Consider the following 17824-nt stretch of genomic DNA (forward strand, 5'->3'; position numbering starts at 1 on the left):
ATGGGGTTTATGTTTGTCATGCTAATGTCTAAGAGATACACCTGCAGCCCAAAGGAGTTCAAAAGATATTGATGGAATGAAATCAGGCTTCAAATCCAACACATATGATGAACATACCATATGACCACTAGCATCAGGTTTTCACCTTTGAGATACTAAAGTTTCAAAGCTTTTCACATACGAACAAAATTTAATATTTGTCGAGCTCTGTTTGGAGTGTGACAACCTGAGCATGAAAAGTTGCTTTGGCAAAAAATGCCCTCCCATGTTCATTTTCTTCTGAGGAGAAGCTATTTTCTAATTCTCCGCCAAAGAGAAGGACATAGTGGAATCTTCGCCAAAGGCTTCATTTTTAAGTGCATGGCATGAAGCCAGTGAAGAATACCAATGAGGAGTTCAAGAAATATGCAATTGAAGTAGATGTTGATTTTGCTAGAAAAGTTGTATGTGCAATTGGATGATGTACCATCAAATTGGAAAGGGCTGCAACAAATGATTTAGGTTGTACTTAATAATGCTACTCAGGAAACAAACAATCTAGATCTGTGTGATCGTGCTTATATTTATTGGTGAATTTTGTTAATTGATCCAAAGGTAGCAAAAGATGTTGTCTTGGCCAAGAAACCTATTATTAGTGATGACTCTAATCAACTTGATCAATCACTCCTAGATGAGCTTCTTGCTAATTTTTCCACACTTGCTTATGTATATCACAAGCATCCTGATGCATTTGTAAGTCATGTTAAACAAGTTATTTAGTGCCCGATGATGAAGAGTTTCCCAATGGGCTTGATTTAGGCCCTTAAGAACTGTCAGCTCCTACCATAGAGTTCAATCCATTTTTTGCATCAATGTTAAGTAATGTTCCTCAAGTTCCAAAAAAATGAGTATTACCTATAACTCCTATTCTAGATCTTCTTGGTGATCTATTGGGTTTGGACAATGTCGTTGTCCCTTCAGATTAGCTAGAAGAAGCTTCTAGGCCTCTATTACCAATTTTACTTCCAACATCAGCAGGTTGAGGCCTTGAGATTAGTGGATGGTGAGATAGCTAAATATTTTATAGTTTGAAGATTGAAAATAATACTTCAGTACCATTGAATGGGTTCATGATACAATTTAATAAGAATATGTTTGGTCTTTCTTTTGCGGGTCCCCTCTAGGTACCTCTAGTGCATCTTGGTAGCTCAGCAACCATGCTTTTGCCAATGGTGTCATTTCAAAACATTTCTCCTAGTCCAACAAGCACACTCTTGCAGGTGGCAATAAAAAAAAATCAACAGCCTGTGAGGTATTTTAATGAAACGCATATCAAATGTGGCTTACAATGTAGTTAATGGGAAATGTACACCTATCAGGGATCTCTCTTCTCCTATCTAAATTACCATTGGTGATGGAGGAAATCTAGAAGGCCTCACAGCTAATTTTACAGAACCACAACCACTCTATTCAGAATTTAGAGAAGCGAGTTTTGGGCATGCAGTTCTTCAAATAAAAAAACAAGACACATGCTTACTACAATTGGCATCGTAATCAAGATGGAGAAGTTGCAACAACTAATTCCCATGTTTTTATAATAGATATTGGTATCCCCAAGAGGAGCCTACAATGGAAACATGAAGCTGAATTTCACAGACAGGTTAGGTGAAGATAGAGAGGTCATGCATTCTAAATATGTGGAGCTTAATCTAGGCCATATCTTCCCATTGTTGCAAGTGTCTATGTATTGTCACTATAATTCAATTAATGAAGCATATATTAGAGCTCCGACATATGAGAGGCATGTGTCTAAACTTGAAATATCATGAGGATCTATATTGATTGCTACGAGACAAATACCAAATTAGGCTTTCAAGTTCTCCAATATATATATATATATATATATATATGAAGAGCCATGGAACATTTTGTTAATGGATTTTGATTTTCAATGTGGAAGTGGTATTTAAACTCATCAAGAATATAATCATAATAAAGAAAAGGAAAGGAAGAGTCAGTTTTAATAACTGAAGAGGAAGACTTACCATGGGAAGAAAAGAAGATATGGGAGAGAGAAAGATAGAGGGGGTTCTTCTATTTTGGCCTATAGTCAAAGAGCTAGAGTAGAGGGGAGAGCATTCAATTTTTGCATTTTCATTCATGCATTAGAGATGGATATTTTGGTTCTTTGTATTAGATTTCGTTGTAGATTGTAAGAAAATGTAATCAAAGTATTATGTTTGTTGTGTTTAAAACAAGAAAGGTTTGGTTATGAATCAGAGAATTTAGGCATCACTTTTTCGATTACTTTCAATCAAAGTATTTTTATGGTCAGATTTGAGTACTTTCTTGCATTCTTAGTCAAATGGTGAATGGGTGATAGATTGGAGTACTTTCATCTATTCCAGTTGCAAAGATTCAGATGTTTAATCTTCATTTTAATTTCATGTCACTACATTTGCATAACTAACAACATTCTTCCGTTATCAATCTCAGGGAATCATAGGATGTGTGAGTTCCTAAAGTTAGCTAGGCTTAACATTTAAAATCTACCTGAGTTAGTCCTGCCTAGGGTTAACTTGGTTTCTCCTCTTCCATTCTCAGGTTAAGAATGCACCCAGTTAGTTTAGGAAATAAACAAATTCATTGCATATCATTCTATAAGGGAGCTGTACCTTTCAATTTAGAGGAAATCTATCAACCCCATTATAGATTATCCAACTATTGGCATCTAATTGTTCTTTCAGATTTGGGCATTTTGGGAGTTTATTCAAAAGAACAATCTGTTTACCAATAAAGATGTAATAGTTACATTGGATTCTTGGGTCTATCCAATGGATTTTTTCATTTTATCACAAAAGAAACTTTAGGAGGTTATCCTATTATCCTAGGATGACCTTGGTTAGCTATAGAAGATTCTTGTATTGCTTGTTTACTAGGAAAAATGACCATATCCAATGGATCCACTATTAAGAAGTTGGATTTATACTCTCCTACTAAACCACTCTTGCAAGAGGACCAAGCCATCTGGCCTAATTTAGGAGATGATGAACTAGAGGTAAATTCATTAAGTCATCTCATGATGATTGAAGTAAATCCCTTTATGATTCCTTAGAATGATGATGATATTCTTGCAACCATCCTATTCAATGAATATGGTGAAGATACCACTCTGTGTATTGACTAGAATTGTTCATTGCAGACAATTCTTCCTTCTAAGGATACACCCAATTTTCTGACAGCTACTAGTTACCTTCATAACTTGTTACCTCATGAAATTAAGTCTTCTAACTTTGTAGAGTTAGCTATGGTGATAAATTCACTAGAGTTGAAGTTAGTCAAGGAAAGGAGCTCAATATCAATAAGAATCTTACTCTTGACAATTTGAAAAGTACAAATTTAAGCTGCTAGAGAAAAATAAGAAATAATTTGTATTGGATTACACATAAATGAAAGGATTAGACCCAAAAATTTGCACTCATAGAATTTACATTACACCAAAATGTAAGCCTATTAGACAACCTCAACTAAGAGTTAATCATGCATTACATGATAAGGTAAAAACTGAATTATAGTAGCTTCTGAATTTTGGATTCATCTATCCTATTTATGATAGTCAGTGGGTCTTACCTTTGATAATTGTCCCTAAGAAGGGGTGTAAATGGTGAGTATGTGTGGATTACAAAGAACTTAATACAAAAACTAAAAATGATCATTTTCCATTACCTTTCATTGATCAAATTCTTGATAACTTCATTGGGAAAAAGTATTTTTCTTTCTTGGATGGATTTAGTGGGTATAACCAAATACAAATAGCACCAGAAGATCAAGACAAGACAACTTTCACTTGCCCCTAGTGAACATTTTCTTATTCAATGTTACACTTTGGATTGTGTAATGCTCCTACTACCTTTCAACGAGCAGTAATTAGTATTTTCTTTGATATGTTCGCCAATTGTATGGAAATCTATATGGATGATTTCATTATTTATGGATCTACCTTTGATGAAGCTAAATCTAGTTTAGATAGAGTGTTGAAAACATGTCAAGAACACAACCTTTCATTAAATAGTGTAAAGTGTTATATGATGATAGAGGAAGGAGTTGTATTAGGTCACTATATCTCTTCAAATGGCATTCAAGTTGATCCATAGAAAATTTAAGTAATTAGCACTCTACCCACACTAGAAAAGGAAAAGGATGTTAGAAGCTTCCTAGGTCATGCTAGTTACTACAATAGATTCATCAAAGATTTCAATCAAATAGAAACTCCACTATATGATTTGTTAAAGAAAGATTTTGAAGAATTCAACATGTGAAAAATCCTTTCAATGCCTTAAAGATGTATTAATTAAAGCACTTGTACTCAAAGGTCCTGATTGGAACATTGCATTTCATATTCATACTTGTTGGTGTAAATAAGTATTTACTTATTACAATTACTTAATTTTACTTAGGTTAATGCATTATTTAATTATTTTGCATTATTTTATTATTATTTTAGGTGAGACACTTAGGAGTTTTTGTACTCTCATTGAGTTACGCAACTCTAATTATGCACATGGTGTCTACAACACAGGAGTATGTATCATTCACTAAGTTGTCATGTTGACAACATAGTTATCCACACTCCTCATTTAGCACATGCTGTCTACACCACTGATTTGTGTGCTACACCATTGTAGGATTATCCTCACATCATCGCACTTAATCCCGTGCTCAATGGAGGATAACCCATATCTGGTGGACATGTGTCTGGTTGTATGAATTATCATGTTGCTGACTTCTATGCATTCTAGAAGCTCTCATGAGGCCTTTATATATAGGCACTCCTAGTGTACTCTCAAGTTGGCTAAGCTATCATATTGAATGAATATCATCATTCTAATCATACTTTGTCTATTTTGGTCTAATGTGTGCTTGTGTTGTGTTCTTTAGTTCTTGGGTAAATTTTGGACTAAGCCAAATTCTTACAATACTAATACTTCAAATTATGCTATAGGAGTTGTCTTCGGCCAAAATTAAGGGATTGTTGAACATTTTATTTATAACATTAGTAAAAATTTATGAGCAAAACTCAACTACACTGTAATAGAAAAGGAGTTGTTAGTTGTGATTTATGCTCTCAACAAGTTCAGGCATTATATCATTGGATATGAAATCTTTGTGCACACTTTCCATGTTGCAATCAATTACCTCATCAATAAGGTAACAACTTTAGGAAGATTAGCATACTGGTTATTGCTTATGCAGGAATTTGATATTAGAGTAATAGACAAAATAGGAAAAGCTAATGTTGTGGTAGATTTCCTTTCAAGGTTGCAGGTCCTTGATGATAGTTTTCTAGATGAACACTTGTTCTCTCTAATAATACATAATCCATGGTATGCTAATATTTCCAATTATCCTACTAGAGGGAGAACTCCATCTCATTTATCTCCTAAGGATAAACGACTCCTAGCTGAAAAAAGTTTCAATTTTTCTTGGATAGCTAGTTGTATATTTTACACTAGACCTAATCAGGTTATGCACAGATGCCTAAGAGAAGATGAAATTTATGATATCTTATGAGCCTTTCATGATGAACCATGTGGAGGACATTTTGTAGCTAAAAGAACAACATTTGAGACCCTGAAAACTAGATACTACTAGCTAAATCTACACAAGGATGCAACAACATACACAAAGAAGTGTGATAAATGCCAATGTATGGGATGACCAACAAAATTAAATTAAATGCCCCTACAACCACAAGTAGTTGTTACACCATTTGATAAATGAGGAATAAATTTCTTTGGACCAATTGATCCTCCATCAAAAGGTAAGTCTTATATTTTGGTTTACACTAATTATGTCACCAAATGGGAAGAGGCGAAACCTATGAACCATGCAAGGTATAGCAATGTTGCAGAATTTTTATATGAAGTCATCTTTACAAGATTTGGAGTCACTAGAGATTTGGTGACTAATCAAGGAGCCCAATTTACCTCCAATCTTATTTCTGCACTCATGACTCAATACACCATTCTGCATGGTAAATCCTCTCCTTACCATCCACAACCTGATGGATAGGATGAGATAACCGACGGGGAATCGAAAGCCATTTAAACAAAAGTTGTTCAAATCCACAAGAAATATTGGGAAACCAAGCTCCCAGAGGCATTATGGTCATATAGAACAACATGGAAGACAACAACAGGATTTTCTCCTTTTGAACTAATCTATGGTAAAACAACCCATGATGCCCATTGAGTTTGAACACAAAATACTCTGCACTTTCTTGGAACTCAGTATAAATATGCATGATGCTCAACAAGAATGAATCCTACAATTAAATGGACTTGACGAATTTCAAAAATCTGTATTGCACAATACAAAATTGTTTCAAATGTAGCGCAAGAAAGGGCATGATAAATTTATTAAATAGAAGCAATTCAGTGTGAGTGACTCAATACTCCTCTATGATTCAAGGTATCAACACAATTTGGGAAAATTTCAAACTAGATGGTTAGGACCATATGAAATTGAAGTAATATATGATGATGAAGTAGTACAACTGGCTACAATTGATCTTGTTTGATTCAAACTTCTGGTTAACTGTCATCGGCTAAAAATTTACAATAAATGATAGTGTCAAGAGGACTTCCTGCAATAGTTTGCTTTTGTAGATTCTCCTATAGAAATTGAACCTAAGTCTTCCACTCAACGTTCACCATTACTTTGACTTTGATAAAAGTTCATAATAAATTATCACTTTCTCCAAAATAATTTCATCTCATCTTCTTTCTTTCTCACACACCCATCTCACTTTTCCACTTCTACAAGAAAGTATACAACAATGCAATTTTTGAACGCATCGCACAGGTTCATACCATGCATTTTATTTTTCCATCCTTATTTATTTCCTTAAATTCATGAATTTATATTTCCATGTCATTATATTCTTTTCTCATTTTGCATGGTGGGACTCATGCTCTATTTTAAGTTGGGGGTATTGTGTGTGTACATTCATTTTTATTTTTCATATAAATCTCATAATTATTCGATAAGAAATATATCATACTTTGAGTAATTATTTGAAGATATGCCATATCATTCCCTTTACATTTATCAAGCCGGTGTGACACTTGCCATCTAATTGAAAGTACACACATTTCTTGCATTTATGGGAGTTTGAGTGAAAAGGTAAAATTTTAATGATGACATGAGATTATTATGTGACATGTTATTTTCCCAAAAGATTTACAACCTTTTGTTCTTCATTTTCTCTGCATGCATATACTCTACAAATCTTGAAATTGTCCCTTTATCCTGCATTTATTTTCTAAAGTGCATGGAAGTTTTCATTTTGACATTTTACTGGTATAACCATGGGGGCTAGTTTGATATGGCATGAACCCACAGTTCATGACATCATTCCCCAAGATAATGTTTGCCATTAGCTATTTGAAACTCATGGTTGGCTCAAGTATTTTCAAAAGTTGACTACTTGGGATGATGAATTTGCTTTCTAGTTTATGAATTCATTGAGTAATGGAATAGCTATGGTAGAAGGGCTCAAGGTCAAGTGTAGTTAGGAGATAATCTTAGAAGTCTCATGGTTTCCATTGGAAGGATAAATGTTTGAAGAAGATATGGACCCATGAATGGTGAGGGCCCAATTCACCTTGCACATGGATAGATTGTTGGAAGTGTATAGGAAGCAAGGGACAATAAGGCTTTCTATACAAGAACACTAAGATCAGTGTGCCTATTATATCATGAAGTAAATTACATGTGAAGGAAGGTATAAGTGGTTGCATGGTGTTCGTTAGTTTCTCAATCCATGGCAATAGACCTGTCAACCTTCCACATTTCTTGTTTAATTTACTAAAGGAATGAGTTGTATATGTGTACAAAGGTAAGCATAACTTAGTTTCCCATCATTGTTTGATTAAATTGATAATAGAGAGGGCATTATGACAAATTTCTACTATCCCTTGGGATGATTTTTTGTTGATGGATGAATTCTTTCCAACACTTGGTGGACCTAGGGCTTCAAGAGTAGGAAGAAGGGTTGCTACGACAACTGGCTCTATAACAATTGTAGAGCATAATGTGTCCGATGAACCCTCACCTAGGCAAAAAAAGAAGAAAATAGTAGAAAAATAAACATCTATCTCTAAAAATGAAAAGGGGAAGGAGAAATATGTTCAAGAAAACCCCTCTTCACCACAATTCAAGGCTAGTGTACAAACTAGGTCTTCTACACATAGGGTTGAACATGAACTAGTCTATGAATAAGAAGAACTCAAACCAAGTCACACAAAAGAGTCAGGGAATGACCATGATAATGTTGTTCCTCCCTCACCTTCTCTCAAGAAAAAGAGAGTTCAGAAGGAGACTCCTACAACTCATGTTGAAGGAGGATCTTCAAATAAAGGGAAGAAGGTGTCAAAAACCCCTTGTTGAAACACCTATGAGGAGGAGTGAGAGGATTTCTAAGAATTATGTTTCCATAGACATCCCTATAGATAACATTTCTCAAACCAATACCCCTAAAAATAATGAAGGAATTCTTGAATCTAAACAACTAGAGGAGTTAAGGAAAGATGCATGGAGTCTTCCTCAGAATCCTAACAAGTACCAAGAGGATGTTGTTTATGTAGGGGATGATAGAAGTGATAGAGACTCAAGGCATGGTGATTTTATGGTTCGAAAGAAAGGGAAGCACTCTCAAGTAGTATGTGAATCAAAGAATGATGATGTTTCTACATTTATAGATGAACCTGCAGAACCTATAATTAATGATCCTCAAGACCTAGATAAAAAATTTCCTATAGTCAATATAAATATTGTTCAGCAAGTTCTTAAGGAAATAGCTAGTGAAGGATTAGAAACTTTAGTTTAGGCTGCAAAAAAATAGAAGAATGTTCTTCTTCACAACAACTACCTCCTGAAAACCTTGAAAGAAACATTGTGGTATGGAAGGGAAAATCTACTATTAGAACTCTTGTTGAAGGAACTAATGGTAATAACAATTTTGAGCAGGTAGATGTTAATGATCAAGGATCTATGCCCCCACTTGACCTCTCTACACCATTAGCAATAGGAATGAGTTTAGAAAGAAAGCTATGTGGATAGAGGAAAAGAAGGGGATGCAATGAGTTATTAATAATCAATGGAGAGAGTTATTGGATCAGGAAGAAAATATTATGGTTTTAGAGGAAAGTCACTTAGTTGACTAGTTTGATTCTTGAGCTTATCCAATTTAGACCACCGACTCAAGTCTACACTCTATTCCTAAGGGAGCAAATGTTGAAATATCAAATGACTCATATTGTTTAAGGTCTTAATTCTTCCCTCAATACTCCTCATGAATTCTATCATTCCTTCCATAAATATCTTGCAAGCATTAAGAATTTTATGTGTGCTATACATGCACAATTTAGTTGTTCTTAATGAAAGGGAATAGAATTCTTTGATGTATGTGGGGATATCCAATTGAGAGCATTTATGTCTTGGATTCAGAATGAAATCACAAGAGAAAATTAGGATAAACCATATAGAGAAGTAGAAGAATAAAAACCATTGTATTTGAAACCTAAGGAAAAGGATCCACAGACTTATTATTATGACCTTTTGAAAGTTGCAAATTCTAAGAAAGGGGAGAAACACATAAAACCTCTAAGGGCAATTGCTTATTCAAAATTTAGTGAAACACTAGAAAATGAGTTACAAGAAGTAGAGAGATCAATCATTCAAAGATTAATAAGACTCCCCCGTGACTTGCAAGTTAAGGAGCCACACTCTCCCCATAATTTTCTTATGAAAAGTAGGCGTGCACCATGGTATGTTATGCTGGGATAAACTAGAGATGTTTTTTGGATTCCACTTAGGTTCCAACCTCCTCTATTAATGCAACCACTGTTAGGAATCAATGCGAATGTCAATAACATAACATGGTTGCTAAGGAACATGCTTGGGAGAAACTTAAAGATTCTAAGGGTTATTACTAGATTTGGTAGAATGGAGGAACCAGATCTAGTATTATAGAAGATTTCAAGCTAAAGGCCAAGGTCAGAAATTACATTTTTCCTAGAGGACCAACCAACTTTTAAGTTGGGGGGAATGATGGGTTGAAGGAATGACATAAGTCTATGGGTTTTTATGATTTTTATGAGACATTTCATGTTTAAGTTGAAAGACTTTTTACTATAATGTTCTGTATAAACCTATAACTGCCTTGCTTTTCTATAAGTTTCATGACACTATATGATTTCTTGGATACACTGTACTATGATTATAACTTATATAGAAGAATGGGATTATATATATGTATGATTTATAGATGTCATACCTTTTTCCTTTCTTACTTTTAATGGGTAGGTTCCTACAACTATGCATTGTGAGCAAGGATAGATATACACATTAATGTCTGTCATGAATTAATGAAGTAAATTTGTGCTACAAATTACTGCATGTGTACTAATCTATTGCAGGAATAAGTCAAAGGAAAGAGTGCATATGAAGGCATTAACAGAACAATTATGCGATTATTTGATATTTATGAGTTGTTGAAGATTAGGTCAACCTAACTTCCAATTGCTACAAAAATCTCGAAGCTATTATGTCATGTGTTTAAGACTCATTCTGTTGAGATGTGTAACATGATGTAATAACTCATTGCATTGCTAAGTTCTCACTGTAAAAGCTAGATCTTAGGAAGTTAGTTTTTGTTGTTGCTTTAAATAAGTTGTTGAATCAAACCTTGAATATAATTCAATGGAGTTTGTAATTGCAATAACATTTCTTTCAAATATAAACTATCATTTCTAGTTTATACTTTTCTATGAGTTAATATCAATACAAGTTGTTACTATTCTGTTTTACTAGTTGAAGTTTATATTTGTAGTTGTTCACTTATCCAAGGGGGCCTACTTGGTGAGTAAACCTAGTTGGTAGAATTAGTTTTTCTTGTGATGAGATTAATTAAGATATATGTTGTTCCCGTAACCATTGATAACATAACCAATAGTTGTTCCTACAGTAAAGGAAAATAGTATAGAGTCCTATTTGTATTTCATTTCTATCATCTAGCTAAATATTTCTTACATTTCATATAGATTAAGTGTTTCTGTTCTTAGTTCCATAGGATAGAAAAATGATAGTTAAAGGGTTTTAAAGCATATACTTTGCAGACATCATTTCAAGTTTACATTCCTAGTCAATTAAGTAAATGGATCTAATGGATAGTTTTGGATTCTATGTTGGATGTACAATCCATATGCATAAACCTTAGTTTCCAGTTGAATCATTTTACTAAGAAGCTATCTCCTTACTACAGGTGGCCTTGGCTTAGGTTTTCCCAATTTTAGCAATTGAACCAACATCCACATTTCCAACACCTCCCATTTTTTTCTTGGGAACAAGACAACTTGTATTTTTGTCAATGGTTGGGAGACCAAGGATGAAAGGGTCAATGAGTGGACCTCAACTAGACTCAAGATGTACAAGGTTAAGGTCCCACTCATATGGGGGGATCTCCTTTCCATACTTCAAGGGTTCTGGAGCGAGGGTACAAAATTGATTTGAGCCTTCTCAACCTCTTCCAAAAGTCCCATGAAGCTATTTGTTGAAACCCTCACTTGGGTGGTTCCAGTTGTTGCCTCCATTGAAGGAATCTCCCCTTCCTCAAGACATGTTTCCCCCTTCTTCAAGGAAGTGACTATCCTTAGAATGGTATCCTCAAAGGGAAAACCCTCATCTTCTTGATGGTTATTTTCCTAGGCTTCGGGAGGCATTGACAATACAGTCTCATTTTCCAACCCATCCTCCTCGTGTTGATTACTCTCTTGACTTATTGGGGGCCCAAGTGACTTTGACTCCTCAACAATCATGTCGTCTTGTACACTGAGTTTCTTGACTTTCTCTAGACTTTCAGTCTTAACTATTGTAGAGCCGACATCTTTAACTACTCCTGGGGAAGAGACTTTTTTCTTCAGCTTCTCATTTTTAAGGGAGGTTTTGTAGTCTGAAACCAAGTGCCCAAATTCTTTACACTTCTGGAAAAAGGGGGCAACATTCTCATAATGGATGGGTTGATTCCATATTGACCATTTTGATTTCAGGGGAACACAAGTTGGAAGAGTTTTGTTCACAGCAACATTCACAGAAAATCTAGCATATCCCAACCGAGATTCATTGATAGTGGTATTGTTAGATTTAATAAAATGCCCAAAACAGTCCCCTATCCATTTGAAAATATTTTCATCCCAAAATTCCAAAGGGAGCCTAGCGAGATGAACCCAGACAGGAGCTAATCTATGCAGATCCTGGATAGGATTAAAACCTGGTTTCCATTTAGAAAGTGTCAAATAGTGCTTACCATAGTTCTAGGAGCCTGCCAATATGGTGTTCCTATTCACTTCGGCTGTGAAGCTGAAAAGAAAGAGTGCACCCGACATCGCCAAGACTGCCACTAATCCCATGAGCTTCCATTTTGAGTTGCACCACTTCCTTACCATATCCACAGTTGGCCTAAAAGAAAAAAATATTCCAATAAGAGACAACAAAAGCCCAGAGGAGATGAAGTCAACTATTGAGTCCGAGAGAGATATCTCAGGGCCCTCCTTTCCTAAAGCCACTTTTGGCTGGTCCCCAAGTGACATGAGTACTGCCTTGGATCCTAATACAAACTTTCCAATCCGTCTTCGGGATTGCAACTTCCTTCAAACCCTTAGGATCAGGAGACACGTTGGGTTGGGAGGACCCAAGAAGGCTAGATCATTAGAAATGACAAGCTTCTCAGATTAGTCCCATACATTAGCAGTCATCCCATCCATGGGAGTGGCCTACGATCTAGCATATAAGACTAGGAACAAGTCTGGACATGCCTGTGCCAGGTCAGGAGGGGGAGGAGGGTGAGGACCCTCTGGGTCAGTGTGTACGATAGGCAAGAGTTGCACAAGGAACAAATGTTACTTATGGTTTTCTGATAATGTATATGTCGATCAAAATGTAAGTTCTATAGTAAGGTGGATTGCAATGTTGTTAGATGTTGAATAAATAAAATAGTTTTGTCAATCAAATTTATTTTGATATTTTGTATTGAATTTTAAATCTATCAATTTTGGAGTTGAATATATTGACCTATATCAAGAATAGTAATTAATAAGAACCCATTTTCACCTATTACATAATTTAGATGACAGTCATATCCAATACAAAAATGTTTTTTTCCATTACCTATTACATTTAGATGACATTAAATAATCTGAATTTTGTATTCTTACCTGATAACTGCCTCAGAAAATAATGCGACATCGTGAGCTGATGAGACGTATGCTTCAAAACAGTACTTCAAAATTAACACAACTATTGAAGTTTTTGTGTAAACCTCTCTACACAAAGCGAATTCTGGCTCGAACATGCTCGTTGCCACTTCAAAATATATTTCAACCAAGCGATCGGGAATAAAACTCACCCTTGCCACACCACATGATTTCCACCACCTTTCCATAACCGTAGATAAATTAGTCATCATCAATATATGAAAACAACATTGTGTAGTGCTCGTAGATTTTTACAATCTATATTATACAATCTATGATAAATATTAAAATGGTTTTATAAATTAGGGAGTGTGATTGAAAATGTAAATAGCATTCAAATAAATAATCTCATGAATTATAGAATGTAAATGTGATTGAGAACATTGATAAAAGATATTCTTCAAAAACAACATTCATTAAATAAATAATATTATTAAATTTTGTTAATCAATTGGGTACCTTTGGAGCTCAAGGATTTCTTGTTGTTGTATATGTTGAACTCTATTAAAGCCATGTTTGGCCAGTTCCGAATACTTGAGGTTGCTAACGCATGGCAACCTAACAAGAAACATAAAAAAAATTGATAATCTCATGCTGAAAATACATAGCAATGGTAAAAAACATATGAAAATATGATGAATCTTCATCCTTACAAGTACATAGACTTTCCAAGCCACACATCGTTTGGTCCATTATCTTTTCTCCAGGGAATGCAACTTGGGAGCAACGATGCACATTTAGCATATCTGTAACTCCCCTCTGTGTCTCACCCATGAAGCAAAAGAACTCTCCATTTTTGTCCTTGAATGTTTTCAGGGCATCTATAAAAACACAAGAGAGTAAACTTAGTGAAAGAAAAGGGTTTTAAAACTCAACCAACATGGGAGTCAATTTGAACCATTTTTTTAAGCTTAATTTTTTCATTAATGTGTGATGTTTAAGGGTGACCTAATTTGAAAAGTACAATTTAACAACATATTCTATGATTTGATTTATTTAAATGGCTGATTTGAAATCATACTAAATTTTCAAATAAGACCTACCTATTAATGTTATTTTATATCAGTCACTAACATGATTCGAAGTTTACAAAGTGTCATTTGAAATAAAAGTCAACCTACTAGATGTTACCTGAGGATACTTTATATCCATGGAGTCTAAGGATTCGTAGGCCCATTGCTGTATCATCAATGTCACCCACAATATTGTCTCTTGCCCATCCGATGCCCTTATCATTCCAATATCTGTGAATTGATATCATAGTGTTAATGATTATTATTAGCATTGAACTTTGCAATTTTTGAATCAAACTCATTAGCCTATAGTTTATGGATGGTAGTTCAAAAGAACTTATCTCTGATAAAAAAGAATGATATATACTATTTGTATCTAAATGATTTCATACAAGTGAATTGTTGAACCTTCTTCGAAAGTCACCCATCTTAATCTTACACCAACCCAAATACATTTAACCATAGAATTTTCTTCAAAATTAATCATACATAACTTGATTTCATATTATAAGAAAGCAATTCAGTTCTATTATGTAAGCAATGATTTCAAAAGTACACTCACTTTTAAGACCGCTGCTTATTTCCGTGCCTAATTTCATATGAACCACATAAATGAATCAAGTATTTAAAATATGTTGTTCAAACCTGACCGACTGACGTTAAATACATACTTGTAAACATAATCCAGTGTTTCTTTGATCTCTTTCTTGAAATGGCGATCGATGCCCAGTCGTTCGAGAGTGTCCATAGCCCATAGACGTTGGAATAGATCAAAGGGATAGTTGCAAGGAGCTGAATTTTATTAATCATTTCCACACATGTCAAAAAAGATTCTATTATATACCGGATGGATAGGTATTTTTAATAATACAAATATATGAAATTTCATCATCTTTAAACATTATATACTAACAAGAAATTAAGTTTCAAAAAATAAGTCAATTTAGACTATTTAACACTTTTACTTAAGCATGAAGTCTTAATATATTATGTTTAAGCCATCCCATAAAATTCAAATAATTTGAAAAGAAATATCATTACCATGATCACCAAACTTGGTAAGAACAAAGTCCAAAAAGTGTAGACATTTTTGGTCTCCCATGCGCATGAACACGATAGCTGTGGATGCAGGGGAGCCCATGAAGGACCCATTTTTGGACTGAAGTTTAATTATTTTATTCCAATCTATTATTTCCTGCAACCCCTCCAACGAGTAGAGAATTGTTGTTGGAATTGTGTAAACAACATCCAGGGGAATCCTAATAATACCCACAACCAATGAATATATAAGATATTAGAGATCAACTAAAATAATTTCAACTAAGAAGGTCATCCTTAAACATTATTGCTATTTAACATTTTTAATATAAGAATCAAGTTTTAGTGTGTGATGTTTAAGCTGTTGTATTTGCTTACTTTTTCAGCTTAGACTCCCTCTTCTCTTCAATCAGCTTAAAGAAAGGGAGATCGTAGGGGAGATCCAATCCTAGAGTTTTAGCTTCATTGAGCATTGAAACGAATACTATTTCGAATCCACTTGTCCTGTGATTGTCTGCTTCTCCCTCCATTCGCTCAGCATGCTTTTTAATAAATTCAATACCTGCGAAAAATAAGATAAGTAAGTGTAGATAAAATATGTCATTTTTGACTATTTAACGTTTTTAACAAGAATCAATATTAGTGCATGATATTTACCGATGAGATGAAAATTTCAGACAATGGAAATAATCCATTTTATTACTAAGAAACAAACCTTTCTTCACTTGAGCCTCTCCTGTATGCCAGACAGTGAGGGTGATAGCACAGGCTAGAGTGGAGAGAACACGGTCATATGTCAAGAAGTAAAATTCTTCACCCCAAGAACCATCGCTCAACTGGTTTTGCAGAATCCATTGAAGTGTTTGAGGAAATTGTGGGCCATTAGAGCCATCTACAGAAGGTATTCTTGCAACCCAAGCTGTATCATAGGCAGAAGGATTCGTTTCACCATCCCCCATTGATTCAAATATTGCCTTTATCTCCACTATCAAGGTTTCTATTCGTTTCTCTATCTCAGCTTCATTCTAAATCATGTTCCATGGAGCACAACACATCAATTTCTAGGGTATCCAGTCAAACCTCATTAACAAGTAAAGTCATTTGATATGTGATATTGTTCTAAGAATCTGAGTGTGTAGTTTTCAGTCAAATTTATTGATTCATATTTCATTAATAGTAATTCACAAGAAACCATCTTTCATGAGAATGAATGGAATGCTTAACGTTCATTACATCTAGATGATACTGGACTTCTCGTGAGGTTACCCTTCCCAATATTACTTCAGCTCAAGCAAATGGCATTGAAAGCAAAGTGGACTTAACCTATGAGAAAAATTCAAGTGTGCTTGAGTTGGAGTAATACTGACATAAATAACTTTCGACGAACTCTTAGTGCTCATTCATTCTAGAAGCAATGAGTGTTTTATTCATTCTTGTTAGAGATGAGTTCTTGTGAATCACTACTCCTGAAACATAGATAAATAAATTTGACTTAAAAAATAAACAATTGAATTCTGATAGCAATATCAAAACTACATTCAAGATATACCTTATCATAAGAAAATATTAAAGAGCTGATCATCTCTTCTGTCCAAAAGGTTGGAAGGACTTCTCGATTCAAATCTGCAAACCCAAAACTCAAAACATCAGCATTAGCATTTTTTTGGTGGGTATAACTATTCCATGGGTGTGAGTGGTTCTAATTTCCATTTTGTGTATTTTTAGAATCATGTAATGTTCATGAATCTAAGATCAAGAAGAATAGAACTGAATGTGATCTGAAGTTAGTATAAAAACCATTCATATCAAAGTATATATGATATGATTAGTTTTTGCATTATTTTACAATAATTAACATTTCGAATCACAGACAGTAATCTGATATCAAAAGCAGAGAGTGATCTGGAAAGGAAATTAATCACTCTCAAATTGATTGTACGAATGTAAATAATTGGAATCAGAACTCATACTATTTCTTACCAGTAGGAATAGCAGTTACAGTCCCTTGTGCAGAGCAAGCAACGATCTTGCCACCTGCCTGCTTACTACGCACTCCAACAAAATTAATTGGTTGTTTAATATTGAACCTCTGCGTGCTGCCAAAGCTGTCATTCAGCTTAGCAAAGGGCGCTCTGCCGCTTAAACTTCCATTGGCAAGGGAAATCATGGTAGATGAGAAAGAATATAGAGCAGCAAAATAAAGCTAGAAGCTGATCTATTTCAGTTTGAATCAACTAACTCAAAGGAGAGCATTATATAGAAGATTAACATAACCCTGACGAACCACAAATATCTATTTGTCTGTTTCAAAGTTATTATTCGTTATTAGTTTGGTATATATCTTTATCATATTTCTCTTTTTTTCTCTTCCTGTCATTGCTTTCTTTCTTGTTTCTCCCTTCATAACTATCACCCACTTTGATATTTGATTATGATTCATCTAGCCACTATCTCTCCCTGTGTTTCCCCGTCTATTTTTAT

At 34.5% G+C, this 17824-nt stretch overlaps 1 pseudogene across 1 annotated transcript in view; it reads right to left on the reverse strand.

Moving 5' to 3' along the window:
• Positions 1-17510, reverse strand: part of LOC149534019 (bifunctional isopimaradiene synthase, chloroplastic-like) — a 55710-nt pseudogene extending 38200 nt beyond the window's left edge. The window contains exons 1-10 of the transcript XR_016356686.1: positions 17324-17510; positions 16893-16966; positions 16059-16368; positions 15722-15905; positions 15347-15564; positions 14977-15097; positions 14424-14536; positions 13946-14113; positions 13752-13850; positions 13254-13472 (exon numbers count right to left, since the gene is read on the reverse strand). The product of XR_016356686.1 is annotated as a bifunctional isopimaradiene synthase, chloroplastic-like (transcript). The remainder of the gene's footprint in view (positions 1-13253; positions 13473-13751; positions 13851-13945; positions 14114-14423; positions 14537-14976; positions 15098-15346; positions 15565-15721; positions 15906-16058; positions 16369-16892; positions 16967-17323) is intronic.
• Between the last annotated feature and the right edge of the window lie 314 nt (positions 17511-17824).

The sequence above is a fragment of the Cupressus sempervirens genome, chromosome 10, assembly GCF_028749045.1.
Source record: "Cupressus sempervirens isolate cs-2001-9-10 chromosome 10, ASM2874904v1, whole genome shotgun sequence".
Classification (NCBI taxonomy): Eukaryota; Viridiplantae; Streptophyta; class Pinopsida; order Cupressales; family Cupressaceae; genus Cupressus; species Cupressus sempervirens.